Here is a 12,893-nt window from a genome sequence, read left to right on the forward strand (position 1 = left end):
TATATCGTGTAGTAATGGTTATCTCGTGTAGTAATGGTTATATCGTGTAGTAATGGTTATATCGTGTAGTAATGGTTATATCGTGCAGTAATGACTATATCGTGTGGTAATGACTATATCGTGTAGAAATGGTTATATCGTGTAGTAAAGGCTATATCGTGCAGTGATGGTCATATCGTGTAGTAATGGTTATATCGTGTAGTAATGGGTGTAGTAATGGCTATATCGTGTAGTACTGGCTATATCGTGTAGTAATGGTTATCTCACTATACGTGTAGTAATTTCTATATCGTGTAGTAATGGCTATATTGTGTAGTAATGGCTATATCGTGTAGTACTGGCTATATCGTGTAGTAATGGTTATATCATGTAGTAATGACTATACGTGGAGTAATGACTATATCGTGTAATAATGGCTATATGTAATGGTTATATCGTGTAGTAATGACTATACGTGTAGTAATGACTATATTGTGTAGTAATGACTATATCGTGTAGTAATGTCTATATCGTGTAGTAATGGGTATATCATCGTGTAGTAATGACTATATCGTGTAGAAATGGTTATATCGTGTAGGAATGGCTATATCGTTTAGTAATGGCTATATCGTGTAGTAACGATATAACCATTACTACACGATATACCCATTACTACACGATATAGACATTACTACACGATATAGCCTTTACTACACGATATAACCATTATAGCCATTACTACACGATATAGCCATGACTACACGATATAGTCATTACTACACGATGATATACCCATTACTACACGATATAACCATTAGTACACGATATAACCATTACTAACGATATAAACATTACTACACGATATAACCATTACTAACGATATAAACATTACTACACGATATAGCCATTATTACACGATATAGCCATTGCTACACGATATACCCATTACTACACGATATAGCCATTATTACACGATATAGTCATTCCTACACGATATAGCCATTACTACACCCATTACTACACGATATAACCATTACTACATGATATAACCATTACTACACGATATAAACATCACTGCACGATATAGCCATTACTTCACGATATAACAATTACTACATGTACACGATATAGTCATTACTACACGTATAGTCATTACTACACGATATAACCATTCCTAACGATATAAACATTACTACACGATATAGCCATTACTACATAGCCATTACTACACAATATTATCATTACTACACGATATAGCCATTACTAACGATATCGTGTAGTGATGGTTATATCGTGTAGTAATGGTTATATCCTGTAGCAATGGTTATATCGTGTAGTAATGGCTATACCGTGTGTTATATCGTGTAGTAATGACTATACGTGTAGTAATTTCTATATCGTGTAGTAATGGTTATATCATGTAGTAATGACTATACGTGTAGTAATTTCTATATCGTGTAGTAATGGCTATATCTTGTAGTAATGGCTATATCGTGTAGTACTGGCTATATCGTGTAGTAATGGTTATATCGTGTAGTAATGGCTATATCGTGTAGTAATGACTATATCGTGTAATAATGGCTATATCGTGTAGTAATGTTTATATCGTTAGTAATGGTTATATCGTGTAGTAATGGTTATATCGTGTAGTAATGGCTATATCGTGTAGTAATGGCTATATCGTGTAGTAATGGTTATCTCGTGTAGTAATGGATATATCGTTTAGTAATGGCTATACCGTGTAGTAACTGCTATATCGTGTAGTAATGATTATATTGTGTAGTAATGGCTATATCGTGTAGTAATGGCTATATCGTGTAGTAATGGCTATATTGTGTAGTAATGGCTATATCGTGTAGTAATGGCTATATTGTGTAGTAATGGCTATATCGTTAGTAATGGCTATATCGTGTAGTAATGGCTTTATCGTGTAGTAATGGCTATATCGTGTAGTAATGGCTATATCGTGTAGTAATGGCTATCTCGTGTAGAAATGACTATATCGTGTAGTAATGGCTATACCGTGTAGTAATGACTATATCGTGTAGTAATGACTATATCGTGTAGTAATGTCTATATCGTGTAGTAATGGGTATAGCGTGTAGTAATGGTTATATCGTGTAGTAATGACTATACGTGTAGTAATGACTATATCGTGTAGTAATGGTTATATCATGTAGTAATGACTATACGTGTAGTAATGACTATATCGTGTAGTAATGTCTATATCGTGTAGTAATGGGTATAGCGTGTAGTAATGGTTATATCGTGTAGTAATGTCTATATCGTGTAGTAATGGCTATACCGTGTAGTAATGACTATATCGTGTAGTTGATGGTCATATCGTGTAGTAATGGTTATATCGTGTAATAATGGCTATATAGTGTAGTAATGGATATATCGTGTAGTAATGGCTATATCGTTAGTAATGGCTATATCGTGTAGTGATGGTTTTATCATGTAGTAATGGTTATATCGTGTAATAATGTCTATATCGTGTAGTAATGGGTATATCGTGTAGCAATGGTTATATCGTGTAGTAATGGCTATACCGTGTCGTAATTGCTATCTCGTGTAGTAATGATTATATTGTGTAGTAATAGCTATATCGTGTGGTAATGGCTATATCGAGTAGTAATGATTATATCGTGTAGTAATGGCTATATCGTTAGTAATGGCTATATCGTGTAGTGATGGTTATATCATGTAGCAATGGTAATATCGTGTAATAATGGCTATATAGTGTAGTAATGGATATATCGTGTAGTAATGGCTGTGTCGTGTAGTAATGACTATATCGTGTAGTAATGGCTATACGGTGTAGTAATGACTATATCGTGTAGTAATGGCTATATCGTGTAGAAATGACTATATCGTGTAGTAATGGCTATATCGTGTAGTAATGTCTATATCGTGTAGTAATGGCTATATCGTGCAGTGATGGTTATATCGTGTAGTAATGGCTATATCGTTAGTAATGGCTATATCGTGTAGTAATAGCTTTATCGTGTAGTAATGGCTATATCGTGTGGTAATGGCTATATCGTGTAGTAATGGCTATACCGTGTAGTAATTGCTATATCGTGTAGTAATGATTATATTGTGTAGTAATAGCTATATCGTGTGGTAATGGCTATATCGTGTAGTAATGATTATATCGTGTAGTAATGGCTATATCGTTAGTAATGGCTATATCGTGTTGTAATGGCTTTATCGTGTAGTAATGACTATGTTGTGTAGTAATGGGTAAATCGTGTAGTTGTAACGATGTCAAACAGTTAATGGATGTATCGTGTAGTTATGGCTAAGTCGTGCAGTAATGGCAATATCGTGTATATTAATTGGTGCTTGATATAGCAATATCGTGTATTAATGGCTATATCGTTTTGTTATGGCTATATCGTATATAGTAATTGGTGCTTGATATAGCTATATCGTGTATTACTGGCTATATCATGTGGTAATGGCTATGTCGTGTAGTAATAGTTATATTGTGTAGAAATGGCTATATCGTATAGTAATGTCTATTTCGTTTGGTAATGGCTATTTTGTATATAGTAATATCAATATCGTGTATAGTAATGCCTATTTCGTGTATAATAATGGCTATATCGTGTATAGTAATGGCTATATCGTATGTAGTAATGGCAATATCGTCTATGGTGCTTGATATAGCTATATTGTTTGTAATGGTTATATCTTGTAGTAATGGCTATATCGTGTAGTAATGGCCATTTCTTGTAGTAATAGTTATATTGTGTAGGAATGGCTACATTATGTAGTAATGGCTATATCTTGCAGTAATGGCAATATCGTGTAGTAATGGCTATATCGTGTATAATAATGCTATATCAGGCGATAATAGCTATATTGTGTAGTGGTGGCTATATCGTGTAGGAATTGCTATATTGTGTATTAATGGCTATATCGTGTAGTATTGGCTATATCGTGTAGAAATGGCTATATCGTGTAGTAATAGCTATATCATGTAGATTGGTTCTAACATGCATTTGTTAAATTATGAAAGTAAACCATTTGAGCGATATTTATAAAAATATGGAGTATGGGTAGATTCCCTTGTTTAACGGTCCAAGTGCCTCTCCCTAGCTATATATACAGCCATGGCATAATCTGAGTTCGTTCACTAACAATATTTAAATAGTAACGAAGCCCTCGCTGTACCAGAATACTTACACAGACATAGAAAGGTCCGAGTGCATCTCTCTAAGTATATTTAAATATTTACAAGGCCATAGAGTCATCTGCGTCTTCTGAAGCCAAGGAGTGTTTTGGGTCCTCTTAGTTGTACAAGAAACCCTTTACAATGATACTTAAAGAGATATGGAAAAACCTTAGCGTTGTAAGCTATACATGAATACTTCTAAAGCCATCAAGCGATCTGGGACCTTCCTAGTTGGTACTATAATACTTACATGTAGGACGACAAGGAACGATATAGCTGGTACTATAATACTTACATGTAGGACGACAATGAGCAATATAGCTGGTACTAGAATGCTTCCAAGTAGGACGACAATTAGCGATATAGCTGGTACTAGAATGCTTCCATGAAGGACGACAATGAGCAATATAGCTGGTACTAGAATGTTTCCAAGTAGGACGACAATGAGCGATATAGCTGGTACTATAATACTTACATGTAGGCCGACAAGGAACGATATAGCTGGTACTATAATACTTACATGTAGGACGACAATGAGCAATATAGCTGGTACTAGAATGCTTCCAAGTAGGACGACAATGAGCGATATAGCTGGTACTAGAATGCTTCCATGAAGGACGACAATGAGCGATATAGCTGGTACTATAATGCTTCCATGAAGGACGACAATGAGCGATATAGCTGGTACTAGAATACTTACATGTAGGACGACAATGAGCGATATAGCTGGTACGAGAATGCTTCCATGTAGGACGACAAGGAGTTATATAGCTGGTACTAGAATACTTACATGTAGGACGACAAGGAGTGATATAGCTGTTACCAGAATACTTATATGTACATGTAGGACGACAATGAGCGATACAGCTGGTACTAGAATACTTACTTGTAGGACGACATGGAGCGATATAGCTGGTACTAGAATGCTTCCATGTAGGACGACAATGAGCGATATAGCTGGTACTAGAATACTTACATGTAGGACGACAAGTGATGATATAGGTGGTACTAGAATACTTCCATGTAGGACGACAAAAAGCGATATAGCTGGTACTAGAATGCTTCCATGTAGGACGGCAAAGAGCGATATAGCTGGTACTAGAATTCTTCCTTGTGGGACGTCAATGAGCGATATAGCTGGTACTAGAATACTTACATGTAGGTCGACAATGAGGGATACAGCTGTTACTAGAATACTTACATGTAGGACGACAAGGAACGATATAGCTGGTACTAGGATACTTACATGTAGGACAACAAGGAGCGATATAGCTGGTACTAGAATACTTACATGTAGGACGACAATGAGGGATACAGCTGGTATTTTAATACTTACATGTAGGACAACAAGGAACGATATAGCTGGTACTAGGATACTTACATGTAGGACAACAAGGAGTGATATAGCTGGTACTAGAATACTTCCATGTAGGACGATAAGGATCGATATAGCTGGTACTAGAATATTTACATGTAGGACGACAAGGAGTGATAAAGCTGGTATTTTAATACTTACATGTATGACGACAAGGAACGATATAGCTGGTACTAGAATACTTACATGTAGGACGACAAGGAACGATATAGCGGGTACTAGAATACTTACATGTAGGACAACAATGAGCAATATAGCTGGTACTAGAATACTTCCATTTAGGACGACAAGGAGTGATATAGCAGGTACTAGAATACTTACATATAGGACGACAAGGAATGATATAGCTGGTACTAGAATACTTCCATTTAGGACGACAAGGAGTGATATAGCAGGTACTAGAATACTTACATATAGGACGACAAGGAATGATATAGCTGGTACTAGAATACTTCCATTTAGGACGACAAGGAGTGATATAGCTGGTACTAGAATACTTCCATTTAGGACGACAAGGAGTGATATAGCTGGTACTAGAATACTTCCATTTAGGACGACAAGGAGTGATATAGCAGGTACTAGAATACTTACATGTAGGACGACAAGGAGCGTTATAGCTGGTAGTAGAATACTTACATGTAGGACGACAAAGAGCGATACAGCTGGTACTAGAATACTTACATGTAGGACGACAAGGAGCTATATAGCTGGTACTAGAATACCTACATGTAGGACGACGAGGAATGATATAGCTGGTACTAGAATACCTACATGTAGGACGACAAGGAGCGATATAGCTGGTACTAGAATACTTATATGTAGGACGACAAGGAGTGATATAGCTGTTACTAGAATACTTACATGTAGGACGACAAGGAACGATATAGCTGGTACTAGAATACTTACATGTAGGACGACAAGGAGTGATATAGCTGGTACTAGAATACTTACATGTAGGACGACAAGGAGTGATATAGCTGGTACTAGAATACTTACATGTAGGACGACAAGGAGTGATATAGCTGGTACTAGAATACTTACATGTAGGACGACAAGGAGTGATATAGCTGGTACTAGAATACTTACATGTAGGACGACAAGGAGTGATATAGCTGGTACTAGAATACTTACATGTAGGACGACAAGGAGTGATATAGCTGGTACTAGAATACTTACATGTAGGACGACAAGGAGTGATATAGCTGGTACTAGAATACTTACATGTAGGACGACAAGGAGTGATATAGCTGGTACTAGAATACTTACATGTAGGACGACAAGGAGTGATATAGCTGGTACTAGAATACTTACATGTAGGACGACAAGGAGTGATATAGCTGGTACTAGAATACTTACATGTAGGACGACAAGGAGTGATATAGCTGGTACTAGAATACTTACATGTAGGACGACAAGGAGTGATATAGCTGGTACTAGAATACTTACATGTAGGACGACAAGGAGTGATATAGCTGGTACTAGAATACTTACATGTAGGACGACAAGGAGTGATATAGCTGGTACTAGAATACTTACATGTAGGACGACAAGGAGTGATATAGCTGGTACTAGAATACTTACATGTAGGACGACAAGGAGTGATATAGCTGGTACTAGAATACTTACATGTAGGACGACAAGGAGTGATATAGCTGGTACTAGAATACTTACATGTAGGACGACAAGGAGTGATATAGCTGGTACTAGAATACTTACATGTAGGACGACAAGGAGTGATATAGCTGGTACTAGAATACTTACATGTAGGACGACAAGGAGTGATATAGCTGGTACTAGAATACTTACATGTAGGACGACAAGGAGTGATATAGCTGGTACTAGAATACTTACATGTAGGACGACAAGGAGTGATATAGCTGGTACTAGAATACTTACATGTAGGACGACAAGGAGTGATATAGCTGGTACTAGAATACTTACATGTAGGACGACAAGGAGTGATATAGCTGGTACTAGAATACTTACATGTAGGACGACAAGGAGTGATATAGCTGGTACTAGAATACTTACATGTAGGACGACAAGGAGTGATATAGCTGGTACTAGAATACTTACATGTAGGACGACAAGGAGTGATATAGCTGGTACTAGAATACTTACATGTAGGACGACAAGGAGTGATATAGCTGGTACTAGAATACTTACATGTAGGACGACAAGGAGTGATATAGCTGGTACTAGAATACTTACATGTAGGACGACAAGGAGTGATATAGCTGGTACTAGAATACTTACATGTAGGACGACAAGGAGTGATATAGCTGGTACTAGAATACTTACATGTAGGACGACAAGGAGTGATATAGCTGGTACTAGAATACTTACATGTAGGACGACAAGGAGTGATATAGCTGGTACTAGAATACTTACATGTAGGACGACAAGGAGTGATATAGCTGGTACTAGAATACTTACATGTAGGACGACAAGGAGTGATATAGCTGGTACTAGAATACTTACATGTAGGACGACAAGGAGTGATATAGCTGGTACTAGAATACTTACATGTAGGACGACAAGGAGTGATATAGCTGGTACTAGAATACTTACATGTAGGACGACAAGGAGTGATATAGCTGGTACTAGAATACTTACATGTAGGACGACAAGGAGTGATATAGCTGGTACTAGAATACTTACATGTAGGACGACAAGGAGTGATATAGCTGGTACTAGAATACTTACATGTAGGACGACAAGGAGTGATATAGCTGGTACTAGAATACTTACATGTAGGACGACAAGGAGTGATATAGCTGGTACTAGAATACTTACATGTAGGACGACAAGGAGTGATATAGCTGGTACTAGAATACTTACATGTAGGACGACAAGGAGTGATATAGCTGGTACTAGAATACTTACATGTAGGACGACAAGGAGTGATATAGCTGGTACTAGAATACTTACATGTAGGACGACAAGGAGTGATATAGCTGGTACTAGAATACTTACATGTAGGACGACAAGGAGTGATATAGCTGGTACTAGAATACTTACATGTAGGACGACAAGGAGTGATATAGCTGGTACTAGAATACTTACATGTAGGACGACAAGGAGTGATATAGCTGGTACTAGAATACTTACATGTAGGACGACAAGGAGTGATATAGCTGGTACTAGAATACTTACATGTAGGACGACAAGGAGTGATATAGCTGGTACTAGAATACTTACATGTAGGACGACAAGGAGTGATATAGCTGGTACTAGAATACTTACATGTAGGACGACAAGGAGTGATATAGCTGGTACTAGAATACTTACATGTAGGACGACAAGGAGTGATATAGCTGGTACTAGAATACTTACATGTAGGACGACAAGGGGTGATTTAGCTTGTACTAGAATACTTACATGTACATGTAGGACGACAATGAGCGATATAGCTGTTACTAGAATACCTACATTTAGGACGACAAGGAGTGATATAGCTGGTACTAGAATACTTACATGTAGGACGACAAGGGGTGATTTAGCTGGTACTAGAATACTTACATGTACATGTAGGACGACAATGAGCGATATAGCTGTTACTAGAATACCTACATGTAGGACAACAAGGATTGATATAGCTGGTACTAGAATACTTACATGTAGGACGACAAGGAGTGATATAGCTGGTACTAGAATACTTACATGTAGGACGACAAGGAGTGATATAGCTGGTAATTGAATACTTCCATGTAGGACGACAAGGAGTTATATAGCTGGTACTAGAATACTTACATGTAGGACGACAAGGAATGATACAGCTGGTACTAGAATACTTACATGTAGGACGACAACAAGGAGTGATATAGCTGTTACTAGAATACTTACATGTAGGACGACAATGAGTGATATAGCTGGGACTAGGATACTTACATGTAGGACGACAAGGAGAGATATAGCTGGTACTAGAATACTTACATGTAGGACGGCAAGGAGTTATAAAGCTGTTACTAGAATACTTACATGTAGGACGTCAATGAGTGATATAGCTGGTACTAGGATACTTACATGTAGGACGACAAGGAGAGATATAGCTGGTACTAGAATACTTACATGTAGGACGACAAGGAGAGATATAGCTAATACTAGAATACTTACATGTAGGACGACAAGGAGTGTATAGCTGTTACTAGAATACTTACATGTAGGACGACAAGGAGTTATAAAGCTGTTACTAGAATACTTACATGTAGGACGACAATGAGTGATATAGCTGGTACTAGGATACTTACATGTAGGACGACAAGGAGAGATATAGCTAATACTAGAATACTTACATGTAGGACGACAAGGAGTGTATAGCTGGTACTAGAATATTTCCATGTAGGACGACAAGGAGAGATATAGCTGTTACTAGAATACTTACATGTAGGACGACAAGGATTGATATAGCTGGTACTAGAATACTTACATGAAGGACGACAAGGAGCGATATAGCTGGTACTAGAATACTTACATGAAGGACGACAATGAGTGATTTAGCTGGTACTAGAATACTTATATATAGGACGACAAGCAGCGATATAGCTGGTACTAGAATACTTACATGTAGGACGACAAGGAACGATATAGCCGGTACTAGAATACTTACATTTAGGACGACGACAAGGAGCGATATAGCTGGTACTAGAATGCTTACATGAAGGACGACAATGAGGGATTTAGCTGGTACTAGAATACTTACATGTAGGACGACAAGGAGTGTATAGCTGGTACAAGAATACTTTCATGCACGAAGATAAGGGGCGATCTTGTTGCCTTTTCAGTTGTTTTAGAATACACTAGGACTTACTGTAACAGATGGTAGTGTCACTGCCTCCTCCAAACTGCCGTTTATGAATGACATGCTCCTCAGCTGATGTATCGATGTTTACGGGAAATCCTGTAAACAGAAAACATATATTTCATCATGCATGGAGCAATTTTGCATTTTTGTATTCAAATCAGCCGTTCTAGCTCATTTTGAGGGGCTCTTTTCTCATATTCGTCGGATAGAAGTTATTTCATGAGACTTTGCTCTGTAGATCAATCTGAAGATTTACCTGACAATATCTATGTACATCTATGTTGACCATCCGGGTTAACTAAGAAATACAAAAATAATCAAACTTGAAAGACTTGAAAGAAAAATGAAAGACTTGACGGTCACGAACACAATTTCATTCTAAGAGTCTCTGCTAATGTAGCATTTCATTTGGAGAATACGCAGCAATTTCTTCGCAATATATCAATACACAAAGGAAGTAGCATCCCGAACATCAAACAGTTGCTTGCAAAGATTTACACATTTGATCACAGGTGCAAACTTGCTACTATCATAGACGAGAGGAAAATAACACTTGTTTAACTATTCGTTATAATGGCATACTGAACCAAACAGAAGGTCATTGATATGAAAACAAACGAAAAGGGCAGGAAATCTACATATATCGAGACATACCTTGTATGGAGGTCCATGTAAGTAACACTAGAACCAGGACCACAGCGAAAACACACGTTGGCCGCATCTTCAGTAAACAGAATTTATAATATAGCAACAGTGCCAAATATTAGCTAGTAGATCGTACAACTTCTGTCGCGTGTCAAAATAGTAATAATCGTAAATGTATACACTCGTAAATGTCGAATGTCAGAAAACAAATATAGACATATGTATTGGCGCTTAGAAAATACTTTTTGTATTGTATTAAAAGCAAACGTGACAGCATTCTTGTTGTAATAAGAAATACCATCTGTTACACGACACGGATTAGAGTCAATGTCATTCAGTGTATTTTCCGAAGGTAAGCCTATTAATAGATGATTAGGACATTGTAAGGAATGAACGGCTTGACGTTCGACCAGGTCGCGCAGTTCAGATATCCATCGTTTTGTAAGAACGTTAAATTCCTCTATTTAAACACTAATTAAGCCAAACAACTTCTCCTGTCTCTAGATTTGTAACATGAGGTTCAATACAATAATAATGAAGCTCCTTGTTTTCCTCTGCGTGCTAGATTGTTTTTTTTTTCAAAATATTGTGCATACAAATCTTTACTTAATTAAAATCAGTGATGGAAAAACGTAAATGTATCAAATTTGGTATAGTATTTATTTCAGCACACCAATCTACTACAAGTATATAATCCTTGCAATTCCAGTGATTACGCTCTCCGCACCCCTGGAATATGTCATGACGACATCGTACTCCAACAGTGTTAGATTTTTATATTACACAGCGAGATACTTTTAAAAAGCGCCGCGTAACTTCTCACTGCCCATAGCTGATTTCCCGGCGCTGACGATCAAATTTTCAAAGTTCGGATTTAGAAAAAAAGGACATCGTTTTACATACATTTAGATATTAAACAGGGTCCAATACATATTACGTTCCATAAATCCATGATTAAAAGAGAAGAATTTCGTGTCAAAGACATATAAAATGAGTTTTTCCTCTTTCGAAGTGAGAAGCAGCCAACATGTTATATAAACTTTATTTCATTGCATACAAAGTACAGAGGAATGGGATCCGGAAACAAGTTGAAATAATAACATTTGTCTTGATTTTCTGGTTAATACAAAAATGAATAACATGTAATGTTCTACAAGCGGAATACAAACAAACTCCGTATCATTTCGTCCCGTTTGAAATCCCCCTGCTATTTTGTAGCAACCCAGGAAACCATGTAGTAAAAGTGCTACAACGACATGGACATGTATTTTGAGTGTTCTATTCCGTATATATTTGTGTCTGTGGCATACATATGAGATCTATATTATATGAATCGTGAGAAGACATCGTTGTCATCAATTGTTTACCACTTAATTGAGTTTTTCAAGCCGATTTTGTTCCGCCCGAAATCTGCATCAAAGAATTAAAGCTTCGGAAATAAGAGGTCGCAGTCGGCAAAATCATATCCGATAGAACAAAGGCCGACCAGCGGCCTCTTATGTTATAGGAGTAGACACAACGTTAACCTAAGCTTCTGTACGCGCCTCTTGTGACTAGTTTGATCCTTTGAAGTGCATCAAAAGAATCGCGAGGTAGAGTCACGGTTAAGTTGACTGATTTTAAAGTGAGGTGTCGCTTCTGCTATATGCAAAGGACATGTATCAGATTTGGTCAGCGATTGATGATTTTTTAAATTTATTTTTTACCTAGTAGCCGATCAAACAACTAACCGTGTGCCTTAGATTTTGTCATGACATATTCCAGGGGTGCAGTGAGCGTACTCTCTGGAACAGCAAGGACTGCGTACTGACATTTCCAGGATGCCGATAGTTCTAAGGATTCTTTTTGTTTACCAGGTTATATTTTTATCTATCTATATATTGTCATATTTTATCACAGTTTACATA

The 12,893-nt window shown here is 37.2% G+C and overlaps 1 long non-coding RNA gene across 1 annotated transcript in view; it reads right to left on the bottom strand.

Moving 5' to 3' along the window:
• Positions 1-11,210, bottom strand: part of LOC110443028 — a 20,775-nt gene extending 9,565 nt beyond the window's left edge. The window contains exons 1-2 of the long non-coding RNA XR_002462069.1: positions 10,996-11,210; positions 10,348-10,437 (exon numbers count right to left, since the gene is read on the bottom strand). This is a non-coding gene — a long non-coding RNA (uncharacterized LOC110443028). The remainder of the gene's footprint in view (positions 1-10,347; positions 10,438-10,995) is intronic.
• Between the last annotated feature and the right edge of the window lie 1,683 nt (positions 11,211-12,893).

This window comes from Mizuhopecten yessoensis, unplaced genomic scaffold, assembly GCF_002113885.1.
Source record: "Mizuhopecten yessoensis strain PY_sf001 unplaced genomic scaffold, ASM211388v2 scaffold716321, whole genome shotgun sequence".
NCBI lineage: Eukaryota > Metazoa > Mollusca > Bivalvia > Pectinida > Pectinidae > Mizuhopecten > Mizuhopecten yessoensis.